The 22,877-nt window shown below is 44.4% G+C and overlaps 1 protein-coding gene across 4 annotated transcripts in view; it reads left to right on the plus strand.

Annotated features, from left to right (window-relative positions):
• Positions 1-22,877, plus strand: part of LOC148757619 (uncharacterized) — a 99,787-nt gene that overhangs the window by 788 nt on the left and 76,122 nt on the right. For 3 of the 4 annotated variants that reach the window (XR_016021659.1, XM_088799332.1, XM_088799329.1), the window contains exons 2-3: positions 1,384-1,486; positions 2,789-2,862. The gene's annotated coding sequence lies outside the window, so the exon portion shown is untranslated. Of the gene's footprint in view, positions 1-1,383; positions 1,487-2,788; positions 2,863-8,499; positions 10,126-22,877 lie in introns of those variants that run through there. The other variant, XM_088799333.1, reaches the window with a different exon arrangement.

Below are 22,877 nucleotides of genomic sequence, written 5' to 3' on the forward strand. Positions count from 1 at the left end.
AAGCGTGGACTTACTTCTCTGCGAATACTCACAACATTGTCCCTGTGAGGGACCTGCGTTCCTGAAAGCGGTGCCCTTACAGAGGCCTGACATGTTCCCACACGAGGAATGTTCCGACGCACTTTGTACGACTCTTCCTTCCCGCCTGTTTTCACTGAGTTTTCTTGCAGCATTTTCCAATGGTGAATAAAGTGAGAGGGACACATCCGTAAGAGGTGATGACCGGTGCACGGAGCCCGCGGGGCTGATGTTGGATAAGCCTGGGACTAAGTGGAAGGGAGAAGCATGACTTAGAGAGGGGAGCAGTTTGCCACCCCCAAATATGCCTCCTTGGGATATTGATTATTTTAGGCTGGGTGATTTTAAGAACAGCAGACATGGAGAAGCTCTGAAAACCAAGAAGGCGGTACCTTTGTAAAGGACATTTACGTTTACAAGTGAAAGCTCCGTCTGTGATGGTGTCTCCCTCACGGTACCAGGCCTGCCATCCTCGTTCGAGAGGTGGCACCGACTTAAATCCGGGGGACAACCTTAGCCTTGTGTCCTGTGCTTTGCCTGGTGACCTGCCATACCTGACTCTCTGCCCACAAGACCTTGTCTATAGTTGAAGATGGTATTTAAGGTGATGGCTTCCGCCATTTTGGCAAGTTACTCAGTGATCCTGGGTTTCTCCCATGTGTACAGGAGATACCTGTTATTAAACTTTAAATTGTTTTTTCTCCTGCTAATCTGTCAATTTGATTAGCCCAGCCAAAATAACCTCAAAGGTAGAGGAAGATTTCCCTTTCCTAACATTTACCACTCATTTCTCTGTCTCACTACTGTAAGGTCAACTTCTAGGCTCTATTTGCATTATTACAAGATTAGAGAAAAGGAGAGAACAGTAGTCAGAGACAAAAAATATGACAGAAGAGATAAGTCATGCAGCATCGATCAAGGTTTTCAACATCAGAATAAAGTTCCAAATAGAACAAAGCAAATAGTTCGATGAAACTTACAAGAAAAAAAGTTTTCAGCGCTAAAGGGAGACAGTAATGTGCAAATGTATAAGACCTATTATCTACTAAGTGGGAGAAAGAAAAAAGTCTACATGTGTGCATATGGAATTTAAGGTCTGCAAGACTAAAGGGAAGATGCTAAAAGCTTTCAGAGAACAAATACAGGTTCCCCCATAAAGCCATGAGAATCAGGCTGGCGGTAGGCTTCTCATCATCAGAACTGGATATTAGGAGACAAGCAATGCCCTGTAAGTTCCACGGGGAAATGACTGTGAACTTGGAATTTTATACCAAGCAAAACTATCGATAAAATATGGGGGTAGAATGAAAAAAGGAAATTAAACATAAACTGAGAAAGCTTTATCTTTCAAATACTCTTTTTCAGGATGTTACTTGAGAATGTGGGCTGGCAAAACAAGGGAATTATCCGAGAAATTGGAGCAGGTTGGCTCTATGAACGATAGAACCAATTCAGAAAATCAACAAAGGTAAGTCCCAGAACGACAGCTCTGCAGCAGGTCTGAGAGCCACTCATCCAAACCGAAAGACTGCAGGGCTGTAAGAACCTCTTGTTTAAAAAAAAAAAAAAAAAAAAAAAAAAAAAGAGTCTCTAGGTGTGATTGTGATTGTATCCTGTAAATGTGAGAAGAACCTATTGTAATGATGCCATAAAAGTAGACAATTCAAAGTAAAAGTAAAAAAGTAAAAAGGCTGTTAAAAGTCCAGTTGGGGTGAGGGCATATGACAAAACGTGTACAGCCAAACAAATATAGTCATAGAATAGCACTTGCCTGGGCAGAAAACAGTGTTTATGTACACATGTAGATTCTGATTTCCAAATTTACAGTCCAGCTGTAGACAGCAAGAATCCCTTACCTACGGTTACGAAGCAGGTTGTAAATGTTAATTGTAGAAGAGCAAGAGGGGTAATAAGAAGGGTCTGGGATACAGTATTCTTATTTGACAAAGTGAAGAGATATTGCTTGCGGTTGAAACAAGAAAAAGGAGCTTAAGAATACATGTAATCAATGGAAAAGCTAACAGTAGTGATATAATTGCTTAGGTAAACAGGGAGAGAAATTTGGGGTGGTTATTTTAGTAAAATTCATATCTATCTTGGCAGGAAGTGAGTATGCAAAATCTAACATTGATCCATCCAGAACTAGCAGCATAAGTGCATTATTTGAGAGAAGAGAGTAGCTGTGAAGTCAGTGTCATTGCCTCTGGTAACAAGATTGGAGGGATTGAGAAAGGATGGGTTGGGGGCTTTTTGTGTTCAGCCCTCTTTCATTCATTCATTCATTCATTCACTCATTCATTCATTCATTCATATAAGAAATAGCTATTGTGTCCCAAAGATGTGCCAGGCACACATAAAATGAAACAAGATTTGGAGAGAGAGAATATTTTCTACCATGACAATGCCAAAATGTGAAACTAAATATTAGACGGACTTGTTCTTAATAAGTTTTGTTATGCAATTGATACCACCACGTGGCTCCCCTCTTCTCTCACCTGTCCTCTGACACAAAACTTTTCAGTCATCTGACATCCACACCAGTCTTGTTTGTTGGTGTTGTGGGGAGCTCGTGAATGGGGCAGCAAAGGAGAAATGTGGCCTGTCCTGCCTTTCCCCTCCGGTGGGGTGGCCGGGAGGGGTCCCAGGACTTCTGTGCAGGGGATTTGTGGTTTTGGAGTTTCTGGTGTGGTTGGCACTGACGTGAACTGGAGCTGCGAGGATAATGAGCACGCTGAGAGCGGGAATGAGAAAAGCCTTCTCTTTTCCACAGCTGCTGGAATAGTGCTGCTCAACCGTGGCTGCATGTGAACATCACGGAGAGCATTAAGGAACCTCAGTGCCCAGGTACAGCCCTTTCTGCCCTTCCCATCCTCACCACTACTGACGGAATTAAAGTCTGGTGAAGGGACTTCAGCACATGATTCAAATCATTAACATACAATACACGTGCAATTTTTACACAACACAACTGATTGAATTGACAAAACAGATGAGAGCTTCAAAGCACTTTTTGTTCTGATAGTCATAATATAGTGACAGTCTGAGAAAGAACTACAGTAGTTGTCTCATCCCGGGGGGAGGTGTTCCAAGACCCCCAGCAGATGCCTGAGACCTCGGATATACTATTTTGTTCCTATACTTACTTACCTGTGATAAAGTATGATGCTTTTTCCATCTTAACTAAGCGTCAGTCACACATACTGTGGCTGTAACTTTCACAGTTGGAGGTATGACAGCAAAATAGCAAGAATTCTCTTTCCTTGTTCCCAATTTCGTGGATAGAAGATTCATTCTTACCATAGAGCTTAGCAATCTTAGCATACGATTTTTTTTTCTTTCACCTTTTCACTTAGAGGAAGCACTTTGGAGCTTCTCTTTGGCATATTTGAATTGCCAGCATCACTACTCTTGCATTTTGGGGCCATTACGAAGTAAAATAAGGGTGACTCGAACACAAGCACTGTGATACCTGACAGTTGATCTGATAACTGAGAGGGCTACCAAGTGACGAACGGGTGGGGAGCTAATGCAGCATGTACACTGGACAAAGGGACGATTCACATCCCAGGTGGACAGAGTGGGACCACGAGAGATTTCATCACGCTATTCAGAATGGCATGCAATTTAAAACTTACGAACTGCTTGTGTCTGGAATTTTGCATTTGATATTTTCGGACCGTAGGGGACTAAAGCCACAGAAAACGAAACCACAGGTAAGGAGGGGACTATTGTACACTCACTTCTTTGACTTGATACTGTAGAGTTATAATGAATAGGGAATGCGTAGTTTATACGTCATTGATAAAGTTAATTCAGTGTCAGAAGCCCCCTAGACATATATTGGTTTACAGTTCTGGTCTCAGCATATATTCTCAGTGCCCCCCATGCTGTTCTCTCCAAACATGGGCACTCTCTCCTCTGGATTTTGTGTTGGCTGTTCCCTCTGCCTGTAACACTCTTCCTACCACATCCACAGGACTAACTCTCTCACTTTGTCAGAATCTACTCAGACATTGCCTTCTCACTGAGGCTGCCCCTGATCACCCTATGTAAAATTAAAATCTGCTCTCCTTGTCCCAAGTTTGTACTCCCAATCTAACCTTGCTCTACTTCTGTGTTTATGGTAGCACGTATTACCTTCTAACCTATTGTATAATTTGCCTACTTAATATATCTATTGTGTAATGTTTGTTTCTTCCTACTAGAACATGAACCAGTAAGATAGGGTTCTTTTTTGTTTTGTTCACTAGTGAAACTTAAGTGAAACCGTGCCCTAACTCATTGTTAGCACTTAGTAAATATTTGTTGAGCTTCAATGGCCTCTTAAATCACATTTAGTTCATTGTCTCCACAAAAGATATGTGTTTAGCCGTGTTATATAATATGTGTTTGGAATGTGCTGGCGTTACATAGTTGCATAAAGTCTTTGTGGAGTTATAAATCTCCCCAGGCAAATGTTCTCCCAGGAGGCATGTGGCTATCTGGGCTGGGAGTCAGAAGATCTGGGTTGTAGTATTGCCTTGTCTCTGTTCAATAGATGTCATAATATTGGGCGTGATACCTTCACCTCTCTAAGCCTCAGTTACGCAATCTATAAAAAGAGGAGATTGGTGTAAGTGAATTCCAAAGTCTCTTCCTCTTCTATCATACAATATTTTATTCAGTCATGCATGAGATGGAGACACTGTTAATTTTGTGTTGTTTCTATTTTCTTATGAAAGCAGTTGAAACATGCAGCTGTCACCATATTTCAAATTGAGTTTAGTAGCATGGTTAAGAGTTACCCTCTTTGGAACGTGTCTTTCTTTCACTCCTTGCTTAACTACTCATTACCTGTGTATCAAGTTAATTAACATCTCTCAGCGTCAGTTTCCTCTTCTGTAAAATGAATATTGTACCAATATCAGAAGGTATTATCTTTACTGTGAAATTAAATTGGGCAGTGCATGTAAGAAATCTAATACAGTGCCTGGTTCATGATAAGGGTTCAACAATTGTTAGCTATTAATTCTCTGTGAAATATTAATCTTAGCAATACTTTCTGTTGTATAGGTTTGTGGAAATAAAGGAAGACCAACTGGATCAGAAAAGCAAAGGCTAATTATTCTGAGCTTGCTATAGAAATGGTGTCAGACACCGATGCTTGCATTTTGGCAGAAACTCAAAGGTAGGCAGACCAGGGAAAAGCTTTTAGTTAAAAAAAAAGGGTGTGCCCTGATTGGAGGCCAGCGGAAGTTATGGGCAGGCAGGCTGACGAGGAGCCAGGCATCCCTGGTTAGGGGGTGTGTATTTGGCGTTCTGTGCTTGGTAATAAGTCGGCAGCATGGACAAAAATTAGGGAAGCTATCAGTTTTTTTATCAAGTCCTGGACATTTGGGGCTGATTGTTATAGAAGATGTGGTTTAGCTTCCCAGATTGTCACTAGAGATAGCAGTCTGCAAGTCTGACAGCCTGGTTTCTGGGGCTGTGTATTGCAGGTACAGGGGCTGTTTCCTGGGCAGGTTGCTACAAGTTTGGGGGTCACGGTTCTGCTTTTATATATGACCTGGCCATGGTCTGTTGGCATATTTGGCCTCTTATTAGGGTCATAAGAAAACAGTAAAATTTTAATTTCTTTCATGGAATTAGGCTTTTTAATATCAAAATAATATTAAATATGAGGACAGTTTAACTCCATTCATTAATTTACACTGATGTTGCTGTTTTAGAGTTGGTTCCAGCTAAGTGTCAGGTTAGTGCCAGTGTGAGAATCTATTTGGATGATGATAGTAGCTAAGCCTTATTAGCAGTTATCAACAATATGGACTGGAGAAAAATGGATTGTTTCAGTTTTCTTAAATCAAACTTGTTTATTTGTTTGATTTAAATATCTATCCTTTGTTGGTATAAACTTATCCAATCAGCATTTTGCAAAGTGTGTTACGTTCCCTTATTCCATTTTATCCATAAAAAAGGCTTAGAACAAATATAGATGTCCTTTCTACCTAATTATCCTCTTCAATGCTTGTTTGCCAATTAAATCTGAGAAAATTCTAAGATGCCTGGCAAGGTATTTTTGGAAAGGGACCCATTTTGAATATTTCCCCCCAGAGACTTCAGAATTGCAATTTATGCCGGGAAATAGTATAAGTTCATAAGGATACTGCCTTTATTTTTTCACGTTAAATGTATTTTTGTTATTTTGCTCCTAACTTTATTCTTTTAGTTTTAAAAGACTATTTGGCCTCCCCAGTGAATAAAAGTTTTTTATGACATAGTGGTTCTTTTGTATGTAAATTCATTATTAATGCTTCTTGACATGGATCTCAGGGTTTTCAGAGGCACTTAACAAGTTACAGTAACTTATTTGAAGACTCTCACTCCTGTTGAACATCCACTACTATCTTGCGTTTATTTGCTATAGATTTGAAAGAAAGAACTGTAATGTCAAATGCATTACACTTCAGATTATTTGGAAAGAAAACTTGAATATCCATCATTACATAATTTCTTATTCTTATGTTTTACTGGTAAGAAGAGAAATTGTTAACCTGGCATTTTAAAGCATTTAAAATTATAAAACTATTTTAAAATAAGACAAATAACCTGCATTTATGTCATAGTGATATTATTAGATATATAGTTTTACTAAAATAACCATATGTCCTTGTTCTCAATCTCAAACCAGATTATTATGCATCCCCAGAATACTAGCTTGAATCATAAACGTGAACGTATAATTATATCTTAAATTTATTTTAGAATATGTACCAGTCATGACATAAAGTAGTCCTTTGACTGACTAGCTAATGGCCTGCTATGCATTGCTGTAACCTGAATGTGTGTTAGGGTTGTTCTTTTGGGGGGTTACTGAGGAATATGCTTATGTGTGTGCATTTTTATTGTAATTTATGAGCCGTATTAGAAATCACTTCAAACTCACGCTACATATGTTCGAAATTTAGTATGGCATCCAGAACTCAGAACCAGAGTTTGGAATCAATTTCTGTAAAAGCATGAATAAAACACATCTAGCTTCCTTGTGTAATTCTAGGGGGGAGGGAATTAACTTTCTTTCCTGTTTAAAAATACTGTATATTCAAGAATTTATCTCCTGAGTTAACTAACAAAACACACTAGAGCTGTAGATAAACTAATTAAATAGAAAAGATTTGAAATCTATTCCTTCAGTATTTTTTTTCTTATGAGTATATATTTTATTGGTAGAAAATTCCATTTGGCTTCTTCACAGAGAGATCTGTCTGTGCTTATTTAAAATACCGTCTTGTTCCTTCATCGTGATTTATATCCTTTCTTTTCTTATAAATACTTATGTCAGAATATCTCTTAGACTATATTGTATGCTTTTTCCTGTCCTTGGTTGCAAATTCTTCTTTCTGTTTGTTGTGTCTGCTAGTACTTTCTCATAGTGATTCATTTCCTCAAGTGGATTACAATCTCTAAGCTATAAATTCCTCTGCAGCAGGGCTTGACTTGGAGGTTTTGGCTGTGTACTCAGGATGTAGACTCTTAACCACAGCCCAGTTTCGCATGTGCCTCTGCCCAGACTGGTGGGTTTCATCACATGGAGAAGAGTTTTAATGAGCGTATGTCAGTCGAGGCTCATCCGAGCCAAGCACACAGGGTGAATTTGGGCCCCACAGCTACTTGCAGGCTGAGGTGCTGGCTGCCTGGGGATGCCTTCAACCCCGCCCACGCTTCCTTGCAGAGTCCGAGGCAGGGTCAGTGGCTGAAGCTTTTCCATTTCATGAAAAGGTCAGCCCCTTAGGACTCCTGGTTGTGTGCAGGAAGTTTGTAGTTCGGTCTTTCAGCCACGACACTTTTCGTTCATGTTTATCAGCATCCCAGCATCCCACTCCCAAGCCTCAAACTGGTTTCAACGTGTCCTGTAGCTAGGAGGACTTTACAATTTATCATCTGATCAGGACACTGAAAATTGGGCGGGGAGGGACATTATTATCAGTTATTCTCCAGCAGTGGTGCAAAGCAAGCCTACCCTTGGCAAACCTGTACGTGCCCCCGGGAGGGGTCAGCTGTGTTGGCTTCTGCTCCTGCTCACTACTCACTGCCCCACGGTTTCCATGCTTTTATTTCTGCAGTCTGGAGATTCTCCTGTTGATTTCTAGCTTGACACTGTGTCCGAGGTACCCTTGTCGTGTTTGAGCCATGTGTTTGTGTTGAGAGGAAGGGGTCCTCCCAATGGCAGTCTGTTCCGATGAGTTTACCTAAAATTTATTAATTTCTTTAATATGTATAAGTTTTCCTAATCTTGTTTCACACTTCCTCTGAGTTCCAGTTGGTTTTATTAGTTATTTCCTTATTATTGTAATCACATTTACTTGAATCAAGGGTACAAAGGTGGTAAGTAAAGAATTTTTCCCTTTTTTCTCCCTTGAAATAGTTGACTGAATTTTGTCTAACATTATATGGTTGCTGAATGTTCATCATTCCTAAAGTAAATTCCTTTATTTCTTTCAAAAGGATAAAACCAGTACTTTGACCTTGAGTTCACTGCTGATATGAACAGTACTTAACTTTTTTTTTTAATTACTTGGCATCTAATTAGAGCCAGTGAAAGTACCCTTGGCAATAGAATTTACATCTAGTTGCTCATTACTCAGAGTCAGGATTCCAAAGCCAAGAAACTTCTGAAAAGACTGAAGTGCCAAGAAAATGAACAGAAAATGACATTGACACATGGAACAAGCAGGACTGTTTTTCAATCTGACTTAAGTCGAAATGGGCACCAGGGTTTTGGCTTGCAGTACAAGCCTCGTTACCAGAACTGGGGCACAGGTGGATGAAGCGAACACATCAGACAGGGCCTCAGACGTGTGCTGAGTTTAGACGCACACGGCACAGCCACAAATTCAGTGAGGCCAAGTGGGTCACGAGCTCTTGGAGAAGAGGTTACAAACTATTGGAGCCGATTCATTGCGCCACGTCTGCTCTTCAGTCCTGTTTGTTGTGATTCCTTTAGCCGGGCATCTCTCCCCTCCAACGTGCTCCTCTGGCTCCATCTGTGAGCCTGCGGGCCGGGCAGAGCGCTCAGGACCGCCCAGGACAAGCTTGTTGCAAAGGCAGCCTTGGTGGTAAGCTCCATCCTTGTACCCTGGTAGCTCCCCTTCCCCCACCTCTTCTGCCTCCTTGGTTCTGCCTTGTGCCAGGTGGTACAATCCAGCTTTTCTTCTTACTGTGTATTTCCGTCTGGCGTACTGCTTATTGCCAGCCCGTCCTGATGGGCTTTGTTCAGCCAAGCTTTACTTTCTCGAAGAGTTGTCTGTAAACCATTGATGTGTTAAACTTCATGGCTTTCATCTTATGAAGGTATATTTTAGAGTGAAAAACCTGGAGTAAAATACTGTAGCATTAAAGCTTTATTTGTTGACAGAAGAAAATACTGTGTTCTTCTCCCGCCCCCAGAGATAGTTTTTTGATTCCTTGAAAAAGCATTGTTATTTCTGATAGTGTCCGTTCAGTCAGTACTCTGACGTTAATAATGTGTTCATCTGAACTTTGAAAAAGACCCTGTACATCTAAATGCAAGCACACAGAAATGGCATAAAACCCACTGTGGCTCACTTATCCTATGTGTTAAATCACACTCTGGAGAATTCGAACGGAAAATTCTCACTCCTCTTCCTTGGCTTGGACTGCCAAGCCTGCCTGTACAGGTGAGGGCTCCTGGAGAAGAAGTCATTCATGCTCTGGGGAACAGTCACTTTCTTGTGTATGTATTGTATCTCAATACTTGCCTGTTGGCCGTGTCCTGCCCCAATTGTAGAAATTATCCCTTCACCAAAAACACAAACTTCAGCCTTAGCGTAGCAGACAAGCTGTGTGGTCCACGTCTGCTGCTGCTCAGCCGCTCACACTTCTCCCTCCAGTGACCTCACACCCTCGCAGTGACAGCAGCGCACCGAGGCACGCTTGTGTTGAGCCTTTGTCCTGCTTTCCTGTTTTCCTGGAGTGTCTTTATTACCGAGTAGTATTTGAGTACATGAACTGCCACAGCAAACTTCCAATTGGTTGACTTTGGAGTTGTTTCCAGTTTGGGACTCTCATGGATAAAAATTAAAGAATAAAACGGCTATAAACATCTGCATACAGGTCTTGGCGTAAATGTATGTTTTCATCCAGGAGTGGGACTGCTGTGTTGTTTTGTCATTTGTAAGTGTGTGCTTACCTTTGTGGGAAACTTCCGAACTGTTTCCCAAAGGGGCTGCATCACTTTTGTCAAAGGAACTCAAAGAGTCTGGAGGCTCTGACTAGAAGTGATAAAGATTCATTCAAGGGTCTTAGGGTTCGCAAACCGGAAACACAACTAGGCAATACCCAGAGGTTCCCAATAAGAAAGACAAGCTAGGTGTTCTTAGAGCGAGAAGGACCCTCTTGAGAAGACTCAGTCCTGTATTCCTAGCCTCTGGACTGGTCGGCGATGGTGATCCTCTGGCTGTTAGGTGGTCTGGATACATGCACGTTCTGTCTGTCCTCAGGCCTCAGCAGCCATCCAGAGTCGCCTGGATGTCTGAGGCACAGCGGGTACTGTGCAGGACTGGCAGTTCACACATTTAAGTTCCCAGGCTAATTGGAGCCAGAGCAAGAACCGTTTCCTCAAGCCCCGCCTGCTTGATTTTAGGAATTAGCAGCCAGACGACAGCGACTCCCGGTGATTTCCTGGCTCTCCTGTTGCCTTGGCAGCAGTGATGTATGAGTTTCAGTCACTCAGTAGCAACACTGGTGCTGTGTGTCGTCTTAACTGTACGCGTTCCTGTGGGTGGTGTGTGGCGGCATCTCAGTTTGGTTTTAATTTGCGATTCACGAGTGACGATGTGTTGGGCATGTTTTTATGGGCTTATTTAAATCGCGACTACAATTCTTTCTCAGTAGATAAGGTCCCCTCTGGAGGAGTGCACTCGCTCGGCCCTGTCAGTGCCCCTGGTGCAGTGAAGGTGGTGCTGTGTGTGTGAGGTCCCCTGCCAGCCATGGTGACTTTATTCCCAGTGTGGCCACAGGCATCATGGGTTCTTGTCCCTGGTAGCTGAACCCAGTCCAAGCAGGTGCACTGTAGAATTGTGTGGTTTCTTCTTAACATCCTGGAGAATTTTGTGACGTTCTTTCTAAACATCTACCCAAGTTGGAGGAGTTGGGAGGGGACCTCAGTGGAGTTCTTGTCGCAGGACAGTGATCTGCGTTAATGGAGGGAGGGCCCCAAGGAAGCAGAGTTTGGTTCAGCACAAGAAAACTTGGTGACAAAGAACAGCATGATGACTGTACAGTCAAGAGGCTTGTGACCAGCCGCGTTGTAGGCTGGCGTTTGCCAGTTGGGCTCCTGGGCGAGTTACCTGAACTCTCAGAGTCTGTCTCCTCATTTACAAAATGGGGATGACAATTTGGGTCTCCCTACTTCAAAGATTTTTGTTAAGATGAAAGGACGTAATACATATGAGATTTCTGTGCAAGCATACTGAAATTGGCAGTGGTAACAGTAGCAGTGGGACAAGTAGGAACACGAATGCAAAAGAAGTGAGCGCTGCCCAGCAGTCAGAGGTGCGGCCTCGGGAAGGACTGAGTCTCCGCCTGCTGAGTGACATTAAGGAGAGCGCCGCGACTGGCCCTCGCCCAGCACGTCGTGGAAAGGGGCTCCGACCCGCTGGCTCCCAAGCCCTTTCCAGGCTCAGCCTCTGCGTTGGTTGTCATCACCTCATCCAGTCTCTTGGCAACGCCCTGCAGTCAGTACCATAGGAAGCGGGACAGGGAGCGAGAGAAAGGTCCTGAGGTTCTTTACTGCAGGACAGTGAGCGCTCCGCCACACCGTGCTGGTGAGGGGCAGGCAGGATTCAGCAGGGGCCGCTGTCAGGAACACCCAGCCGAAGGCGACCTTTGTGGAAGATAAGGAAGGATGGATTTCAAGTGTGGACACAGCTCACGTTCTAGAATTCTGGGGAGCAAAGATTTCCAGGGTTGCTAGTATTTTTCATAATGTTCTTATGCTGCTGTAGTTGAGCAGATCACTATTCAAGCAGCAAATAAAAAGCGTAAGGTAAAATGAATAAATTTGTAAAAGTATACATTTGTATTATACCTGAAGATGAGGACAAGTATTAAGGGGGGAAATAGAATATTTCAGATACATGCAGTTTAGTGATATTTTTTTTTGAAGAACAAACATTATTAGGAATAGACATTTTGGGTTTATTAAATATCTGGAATGTTTTAAAACCTTTTTTATTTAAAAAATTTTCAAACATGTTTAAGCTAATAACTCTATCCTTTAAAAATATATTTCAATTTCTACTTTAGAAGTAATACTTGGTCATTTACAGAAAGTTAAGAAAAAGTGTGTGCATTTCTATAAGAAGAATTGAGAATTGTAAAAAACAATCTGAGCCTTATAAGAATCAACTGCTAACCGTAACCACTGTTGATAGTTTTGTGTAGTCCCTTGTATACATACACTTTCATAATTCTGCTTTCATGAACTATTCCTTAAACTATTACTTCAGCAGTGTCCTGATACCAGCATACCCTATGTTAAACAAAAACTTGCATGGCCGAAAGCTTTTAGAAAGCTAAAAGAAAAGGTTTATTGGGCCTTGTGCTAGGCAGGGAAGGAGCAGGTCCTGGGGTATGCAGTCTCCTGGAGATGGTGGGCGCCATTAGGAAACAGTTTGGGGAAGAAAGATGTAAGTTGTTTTGAAAGAACTGCCATTAGATGGAGGGGTTGGGAGAAGGTGAAGCAGCTGGTTCTGGGCCGGGAGCGGAGTCTGTCAGGGAGCAGTGTGTGCCCTGTGTGCTGGCGGTGAGCAGCTCGCGTGTCAGCGATGCTCTCTCTAGAGCAGCTGGGGACGAGCCACCTGGAAGTTACTTCAGAGCATCAGCACTGCTCAGGAATGTCACCGCCTTTGTTGGTTTCTGTCTGCAGCTGTTAACTGATTAACACTTCTCATCCCTTCCAACCACCCTCTGGCTGCTGTAATTTAATTTAGGGCATCTCAGAATTTTCTCCTAGTCACCTGCATTTACATCTTAACATTGAACTGTATTCCCTCCTGTTGAACACTTAGGCATAAACCAAGGGATTTACTAAATTAATCTTCAAAACCAGGTAAATTCCATTCTGAGCTCTGCTGTGTGTGCAGGGTAAGTGTGGGTTGGCTCAGAGCTGAGGTCTTTTTGTATCAAATCCAGGTGTCTGCGCAAGGCTAGATCACCATGGCTTCTCTGGTCGTGGTCTGAAGGGGAATGAATTATTCCACAGAAAGAGGGGAAGGACACCATGTTGCATGGATGCCGCACGCGGCCGTTCAGGTCACAGGTGCTGTGAACACCAGGCTGGTCACTGCCAAAAGGGCAGGTTCACTGAAGGGGGGCGATTCCTTGCCAGAAAAACGAGTTCTTTACTTGGAATCAAACAATCTTGAATGAAAGGACTTGATACAGCGTTGTACTTTGTGCAGAGGACATTTTAGGAAAAACTAATTTGACCTGAAAAATGGAGACACAGAAATACCAGCTAGAAAAAAATTGAAAAGGAAAAGCTTTAAAAATTACATTTCTCATATAGTTTTGGGAAAATCAACCTGATGATTATGTAAATAAGACAGAGCTTAATGGCCAGCTGCACTAGAGCAGAAACCAAGCAATCCAAATGAAAACTTAGAAATGAGGTGGGTGGGAGGCTAGGTGGAGGGCAGGGGTGAGGGGGCAGGCTCTCCTTCATTCCTCATGGAAATGTTACTTATATTTGTAAAAACGAAAATATTTGTCTGGCAACAGAGGAATAGTTAAATCAAATATGATAAATGCACTCAGACGGCAAAACACATATATAGTAGGACTTTAATTCTGTATATATATAAAAAATGTCCCAAACACATTTAGAAAAGAGGAAAAAAATACATCAAAATGCAAAATGTTATCATGAAAATAAGATTTTTAAAGTCATTATTTGTGTCAGGGTGGTTTGGGCTTTGTTTTTGCTGTTCAGTAAACTGAATCTTTATATTTTCTTTTTTAAGTTACTTACAAATTTTCTAAAACTACTTTTATTATTTATTTAATATTATTTGATTTTTTATTTAATGAAAATCACAACCCCATATTGTATAAGACAGTTTTCACCATTAAATTTTTCTTACATCACATGCTGCAGACATTTTAGTGACTTTAAAACCCTGTCAGTAGGAGAATGTCAGAAGGTTTAATATCTCTATTTTTTTTCCCAAGGTCTTTGGTTGGCCACAACGTGTAATTCTTTCAGAAACTCAGAATATAGCATTTCAGTCTGAAAGCGCCCTTCCAAATTGATTAGTTCAGCTGCTCCTGTAACTCCCAGCATTGGTCTGTGTCCTCGGTGGTTTGGAGCAGCCAGGCGGGCTGTCACTAAAGTCACCCCCTAGCAGGGGCATGGACAGGCCAGGCTTTTGCCACCCGCTCTCGCCCCGACTGTCCTGTGGCACGTTCATCATCACCTTTCCTGTCCAGCCCCGATGTTATATTGACAAAAACAGCAACCAGGTATTTCAGACAGTCCTGATTTCAAATCTTTTATCCTTGTACGACATTCATCTCATTTTGTTTTCTGGAAATTCCAAATCCAAAAGTCATGGAAGGGAAAGGGGCATGAAGTTTGCTGCAGAATCGAGATTGCTAATTACCTGTCCTGGGCTTGGGGAACAGGACAGTTCTATGCATTATCAAAATGTTTGCAGCATCCATATCCAAATACAGGCACATAGATGCATTCCAGAGTTTGAGGAAAGTTTTCTTTGATTGACACTGATGTCACTTCCCATGGTGTCTGCCACAGACCCTCGGTTCAGGAAGCATGCTGACTGCAGCTGGTTTTGGTGTGCGGGCCCCATGGCAGTTTGTTTTCTTACTCCTGGTGAGGTGACGTCCAGGAGGTGATTTAAATTCTCCAGCGCTTGGTTCGCCCGGTTGTGAAGTGTGTGCAGTGCTTTTGTTTACCTGAGAGAAGAGCAGGCCTTTGGGGGAACACTGTAATTTGCCTTGACAAGAGCCTGATAAAACATCTTACCAGCTGATGTTCCTTTGTTCTCCGCCTGTGGCATAGAAATGCCACGCAGGGTACAATCCTTCCTCAGTGCGTATTGCAAAAGAGGCACCTGTCCTACGAGCAAGTGCCACAAAAGTTTCTAAACTGGTTTGGCCAGGAAAGTGCTTGGGGACTCGGTGTGTGCTGTTGTGGCTGCAGACATTGTACCGTCAGAAACCCCTGTGAACATGGTGGCCAGGCATTGTCTCCACCCTGGAAGCAGGTGGGGAGGGGCTCTGTGTCTACGCTTCAACACGCCTGCTGCCATCAGGTCTGTGAGAAGAGACCACAACCCTGACAGTTAGCAATGTGGGCACTGAGGCTCAGGGATGAAATGTGACAACTTGTGTCAGCGGATAACATTAACTTGCGCAGTTTTCTCTGTAACAAGTGCTGTCGTTATCCACATTTCCGGACTGAATTTCTTTTCATTTTAACTTGTGTTTACCTTTGACGGGAATACAGGCTTTTCCCAAATGTCCCCCTGCTGATGCAGAATGAAAAGAACGGCCTTGGACAAGCTGCTGCTGCATAAACTGTGTATTTGGGTCTTGGTGAGCGTCAAAAATCTCTGTCATCTCTTGGTTTATTAGGTAAGCCCCTTGAAGCCAGGCCGTACCTGAGTCAAACCATTCCCAGCAGAAGATATTTTATAAGGGGAAAATAAAATACTTGGTTTTGCAAAATAGTTTTAAAATCTTCTTTTACTCACACATGTCCATTAACATTGCCTTCTGAGTTCACATGAATCGCCTTTTATTTCAAGGTTTTCACGACTGCCTCTCCCCTGTGCAAAAAACAAGTTAAGAAACTGGTCCCATGTGAATAAGGGCCCTGTCTGACCTCTAGGAGTCAACTTTCTGAGTCAGAACTAAGGTCAGTTATCTGGAAGTGACGCTGCCAGGCCTGGCCAGGGTCTGATTCTCCCAAAGACGAAGCAGGGAGTGGCATTCCATTCCAGGGTGGACCGGGCCTCATGACCCTTCCTCCACCGTGAGAAAGTTACTTTTAGCACAGCTATTAGGAAACAAAGGAAGGTTTCTGCTTTGTGAAAACTGTAGCTGAAGGGTTTTTGGCAGGACTTTTGTTGACTGAGAAAAACTACAGCTGTTTCAAAGTGCTTTGTTTGTAATATGAGATATTTCCATATATTCAAAATATTCAAAAATTGGTCTTTTTGTTAAACATTTATGCTTTGTTAAGGCCCAGAGATATGAAAACCAGTAAGACTTGCCTTCCTCAAGGAATGTACAGTTTAGTGGGTGGACATGAACGTATTTCTGTGCATTTTAAGATAAATGCAGTCTCTCACCCTTACAGGCGTCTATGTGGAGCCCGGGCACTGCCTCTGCTGTCCGTTGTCTGTGTCTTCATCTGTGCCATGGCGACAATGCCAGGCCTGCCCACCTTTGAGGGGCTGAAATTCCATGTCTGCAAGCATTTTAAATACGTCTTTTACTAGTGTTTCCCAACTGGTGATCCACCTGCAGTGTGTCACCCAGAGGTGGGGGTGGGAGGGAGCTTGCTAAAGGGGCGGGTTCGTGACCCACCCCAGACCTGCTGTGTTAGAATGTCGGGGAGTGGAGCGGGACACACGTTTTCATCATGGCCTTCAGGTGATTCTTACGTACTTTGAGTTGGATGAACTTTGTTTTGTTCAAATGTTTTATGCTGTTATTATTAGGGATCATCTTCAGAACTAAAGCCTGGAAACAGTTACCTGCCCCAGGTTACTTGGTGTGTGGTAGAGACGGGCCCAGTCTAGTTACCTATAAGTCTAGCTCTCTTTCTACATCAGGTTGTTTCTTATAGGGAAGGATTATGTGAATGAAAAGTATGTTTTTCTTGGTGGGAGGCAACTAACTGTATTGTGAAAATAGCCCTGTGAATGACAGACTGTTCTGGGAGGGGCAGGGCCGATGGTGGGAGGGGCAGGTCCCCTGCACTGTGGTCTTGGCTCTTGCCTCCTACTTCCTCTTAGGTCTCCCTCCAGAGCAGCCCCTCCCCATGCAGAGCCCCACCCCGAACTGAGCACATATGAGAAAATGGAAGAGTTGCACTTGACTCAGCTTTCTGATGGTTCACTTCCATAGCTGATTTTCTGGGCCATCACATTTCCCAAACTGTGCCTCAGTGCCCTCAAAGTCACAGGGGTTCCATGAGATAGTTAAACTTCCAAAGGGATCGCAGTGATATATGTGCAAATTCCTAGCTTGAGGAGGTTCCCAGTTTCAAATTAGAACATGCTACCGTGTTTCCCCGAAAATAAGACCTAGCTGGACCATCAGCTCTAATGCATCTTTTGCAGCAAAAATTAATATAAGACCCAACCTTATTTTAATATAAGACTGGGTCTTGTATTAATTTTTCCCCCAAAAGACGCATTAGAGTTGATGGTCTGGCTAGGTCTTATTTTCGGGGAAACACAGTAGGTGTCTTCCAGAGCTTCCCCGAGCTGAGGCTGCTCACCCGCGGGGGGTGTCCTCCAGCCTGAGTGCCACAGGGGTCAGGCAGGAGTCTGGCAAGCCCTCCCTGTGAGTGCCAACTTCTGCGCTCTCCAGGCCGGGACCCAAGGGACATGGGGCTTGTGTTCACTGGCTCCTGCCTGGGAAGTAGAAAGGAATGCCTGGGTCGCTTATTTTTATTATGTTTTATGACTTCCCTAGGAATCCGAATTGTGAAAAAATACGTGTGATGTTAATATGTTTTCCACTCTTATTTACAAGGTTCATTCAATGCAGTTACTTTTTGGAGGCCTAGAATTGTCTTTTATGTTTGTTCAGAATTCCTCAGCTGCAAGACCTGGTGAATACTTACTGTCTTCTAACGCTCATCTTTTCTAAAACAGCTTCAGTCCAAGTCCAGTGGCTTGTAAATGGCGGCGTCGCAAGACAGACTTCCCTTGTTTTCAAAGAATGTATCCACCCCAAGAGGGGTGCTTATGAGCAGTTCAGGCATAGGAACAACACAGATTTCAAGGTGGAGCAGACCCTGTTGCCGAGGTTACAGTGCTGCCAGCCCTTACCCTTCCTGAGACACTGCTGACACCTCCCTGCACCGTGTCCCTGGCTGTCCTCTTCCATCCGTCCGTCCACCCTGGGCCTTTGCAGGGAGTGTGAGCTGTGTCGGAGCCATTCAGACAAGTGCATGTGTCATTCTGACAGTGGCGCCACGGAGACAAAGGCGTCTCTTTGCCCCAAATGCTGTGAAAAGCATGAGAGCTAATGCTTTCAGTCACTTTCATTTTCTAGGAAAAGTAATGGTGCTGGTTTGTTTGGAAGCCCAGGGAGCGCAGTGGGCTGCAGCCGACCCTTGGCATGTGGTGAGCCAGTGAGCTGCACTCGTCAGAAAACAGATTGTGTGCTCAGCGCCCTCTAGTGACAGTCACGTAGCTGTGTTTCAGGACAGCGATACTTCCAACTCAGGTCCGTCGCTTTTCAGTTCCTAAATTGAATGACTTTCCATGCCATCTAATTTTATACAACTACAGGTATTTCTTGAGTCAGAAATTCTGTTAAGGAAACATGTAGTAACACTATAATTGGAAGAGATTATATATAAAATATATATATTAAAAAGAGAAATTATAATAACTGAAAATGTTTCCTGTGATTACAAAGTGTGAAAAAGACAGTGTTTCAGCTCAATGTGTCTGTACAGGACACGCCGTCCCCACCACACACACACATACACGCACCAGCTCTGTTCCGTGTGCTGACCTTGACACAGCACCTTTCGGGTTGCTGGGTGGGGCGCTCCGTGAGCTCCCTGAGGGAGGATGGCAGTGGAGGAAGCAGCGTGTGCCCAGCCCTGGGAAAGTGAGACAGACGTGAGCACGTCGTGCTGATGAACCAGTGAGGCTGGTTCATGCCTCCTTGATGTGTTTTTAAAATTCCAAGACAGCAGCCTGGTCCTGGTTGTAAGTTTCGCTTTTCTAGACCAAAACAACTCATTTTGTTTAGCGACTCCTCTCACATTTCATACTGATAATGAAACATAAGAAAATTGCAAAGCACAGTATATCCTGGTGCAGAAAGATCCTGGACGCTTGCCGTCTGTCCAGTCCCTCCCCGAGCCTAGCTCCAGACCTACGTGTCACAAACCCCAGGCTGACCTGGCGCTGCCCTGCCTGCAGCTGTTGGGCGCAGCGCAGAGATGCCATTCCGAGCTCCAGTCCTGGCGTCCACCCTTGCCTGTGGGTGACCCTGGCACGTTGGTTGGGTTCATCTGCAGAGTGAAGAGAAATCATAACAGTACCTCTTTTATCGGACGGAACCAGACCCTGACAGAGCAAAGCCAAACAGTATGATAGACGCGTACTCGTAGCCTCATGGAGATAGCAGAGGCCGTTCCCAGCTGCTTATTTCCCGTCTCTCATCACCAAATTGAATTTTCTGTTTGAAGAATGAGGTTGGGACTCTTTAATGACCAAAGCCAAGTGTGTTTTCCTCCCTCATCCTGCTGGCTCAGTGGAGTCTGCATTCTTTTGCATATGGCTGAAATCTGTCCACAGTCCTTCTGAGACCCCCTTTTATAAACTTGACACCCTGATATTTTGAATGTAAGTTCTTTACTGTTGCCAAACTGGTTTATTCCCTGTCCTCAGACACAACCTTATGTCTTCTCTCTCTCTCCCCTCCCTCTCTCCCTCCCAGGCTGGCAAGCACTGCAGCTCTTCTCATCACTATCCTTACTGACTAGCTCGAACACCACTGCCCTGGCAGACATTTAGCTCAGGAAATATGTTACAGACTACAAAGTAGACTGTGACCCTCACCAAATAACTGAAAAGTGCGGTGCTGCACAAGTGCTGAGCGTCTTAGGCAGGACACACTTAGTGACTTGCCGCTGAGGGCACAGCAGAAGTCCCCCGGCTCTTGCCCTCCTGTGCTCACGGAGGGATGCTGGCTTATGGGGTGCAGGCTTGCCAGCAAGGACGAGGCCGAGGCTGAGAGGCCGTGCAGCGTGGCTGGTCGTGGTGCCTGGAGCGTGGTCCTGCCTGACCTGAACCCTGACAGGTGTCTTCCGGGCAGAGGACACTGGGTGTGCTGGTGCTGGGAGAAGGCGCGAGGTGAGGCAGGCGCCAGGGCAAGCTCCAGGAGACCAAGGCGGATAAGGAACACCCTCTGAATTAACCTGTTTCGTGTTTTATTGTTTCTGTAAAAGTACATGTTCATGTTTTGAAAAGGACCCCAACATTGTATGTATTATAATAATACACAAAGTTACAAGGAAGAAAGTGAAAAATCACTGACCGCTCCTCATTCTGAGATTACAACTGTTGCCACGTTGTGGAACAGCCGGCATCTTTCCGTCTGTACATAAACACATGGATACGTGTATGTAAACTTTCATAGGTGGGTTTGTGTTCTGTAACTCCCTCCATTTACATGCCACTGATGCGAATTTGGCCTTTGGGGAGTGTGAGTGAAGGTTTTCTATAAGAAGGTAGCCGTCATGGTTGCATGTTATGAAAAACTAACTACACTGTGTAGTGTGAATTTGAGGCATTGTAGTGGCCAGAAGACCAAGGATCCCAGGGCAGCAGTGATGATGATAAAAACCAGGCAGTGGCCGTGGGGTGTGAAAAGGGGTGGGTTCAGGTGACACAGATGTAGCTGAGTGGTCTCTGTGGCTGGAGGTCGAGCTGTTCAGTGGTGGGAGGCACTGTGGGGACAGAGTCCCAAAGAGCAGTTTCCAGGCTCTCGGCCTCACATGGAAAGGTGCTGACTCGGTTATTAGATGGCCACCAGCTGTAATCAGATGGCCATCCGCTGTGGCTGGGTGGCCATCAGCTGTTACCGGTTAGCCATTGGCCATTGATATAACTGCCGTGGCTACGCTAGGGGGTTGGTTGTTGATTGGCAGAGAAGCGTGGATTGCAGCTAGCAGGGTTGGTTGGTTGGTTGGTTGGTTGTCGGAGAAGCTGGTGGCGGATTGTGGATCGTGTGGCTCCTGCTTCCTGTGTCTCCAACCCAGCCGCCAGCGAGAATATAATGGTATGGACCCCCTATCCATGATGCCGTTGGTGTTGCTTTTCGGCCTCACCATATCCTGCGTTCTTGTGCTGGGAGCGGAAGCTGAGTCCCTGTGTGACAGGCACGGAAAGAGGGATCTCAGTGAGCCCCAGGATGCCGGCCCAGGACAGCGTGCAGGAAGTAGCGCCGTAACTGGCCGTCGTGGGTGCCGCGGGTTCTGCGGTCCCCAGAGCAGGGAGGCACTTATGTGTACAGGTCTGCAGCTCAAGGCAGACATCAGAGCTGAAGGCAGAATTCTGGGCATCAGTGGTGCAGACCAAGACGACTGAGGGCTCAACAGTGGGTGACACCACGATACGCACGCCAGGCAGGTGACTTCGGGTAGGGATCGTTTTGCTCAGTTTTGTGTCCTGAGAACAGCCCCCAGCACGCTGCGGACTCAAAAATGGTTCTTGAACGAGTAGATGAATAACAAACATTTATTTCTATTTCAGGAGGACAGCTGCTGCTTGTGGCAGTATGATGTCCCATTGAGTACATATGTCACAACTGCACGTGCATTTCCTTGTTTTTCCAGTAACTGATGGCTGCGTGACAATGGTGTGGTTATGCCCACTGGGTCTGTGGGGCAGGGACTTGAAAAGGCCACACACCAGGCTGGCTCGTCTGTTCCCCACAAAGTGGGGGAGATTTGGAGGCTGAGGCCAGAACTATCTGAAGGCTTGTTCCTTCTTGTCTGGAGCTCACGCTGGATGTTACCAGACCCTAGTGGGAGCTGTACACATAGGTATCCCGTCCCTAGGACCAGGCAGAAGCAGCATTACCTTTATGGCCTGGCCTATTTCTGCCACTGAAACACACGCAGATTTGGGCAAGGAAACAGGGTTAGAGTTAAAAGTCACCTGTAAAAAGAGCACGTGGGACCTGCCACGGCCCTTCTGTGTCCCTCACTGTTTGCCCCCCCCCCATAGCCTTCCATCTAGCTCTCTTGTCAGCCGTGTCACAATGCCGACCGCACAAAGCAGCTAACATCCCCATCACCCCCAAAGAACTGGGGAGCTAGCTGCTACCCTTATACCACATACATGTGAACAAGGCTTTGTGTTAATGACTATGAAATTCAATTATCACCCAATAGATATTTATTGAGAATCTACCATTTGCTAAATGTCTCCTAGACAATGGGGATAGACTGCGTGCAATACAGAAAATGATTCCTGCCATCAAGCTCGCAGTCTAGAGGAAAAAATAATTACAGTAGAGATGATAGGTGATACAAACTTCTGTCAGTTGCTGTTTTCAGGGTATCGTATCAGGAAACCATTTATTTGATGGCTTGCTAGACTCCAGACAGACACACCATGTCACTGGCGTTCCCCGAGTACTGGTCTGGTGGCCTTGAGACAGAAAGGGATGTGGCTGACTCATGACTTGTGCTTCACAAGTTCACACTGGCATGGACTGATTTCTGCTTCCTCTTTCCTTCCTCCTACCGTCAAGATCTGATGGGCCTGGGACACCTTCCGAAATGTTCAGTAGCATCTGCATTTCATTTTAAATAGTCCCAGAACCCCCTAGAATCTCCCTGAAGATACCAATACATGTATTTTAGTGGTTTGTTTTGTGTCATATATTGTGTTTGCTCAGGAATCAGTTCTGCTTATTGAGTTCGGTGGTTTTCTTTCCACCCTCTGGTGGTTTGGTCACATTTGTAGGCAAGACCCCAACTTGGACAGTGCTGGCAGCTGGGAGAGTCCGAATTCTTGTTTGCCAGGTTGAAACACGTTTGGGTCCAGCCAGCTGTGACTCCAGGAGCTGTG

The sequence above is a fragment of the Rhinolophus sinicus genome, chromosome 7 (assembly GCF_057876585.1).
Source record: "Rhinolophus sinicus isolate RSI-liver-muscle chromosome 7, RSI-T2T, whole genome shotgun sequence".
NCBI lineage: Eukaryota > Metazoa > Chordata > Mammalia > Chiroptera > Rhinolophidae > Rhinolophus > Rhinolophus sinicus.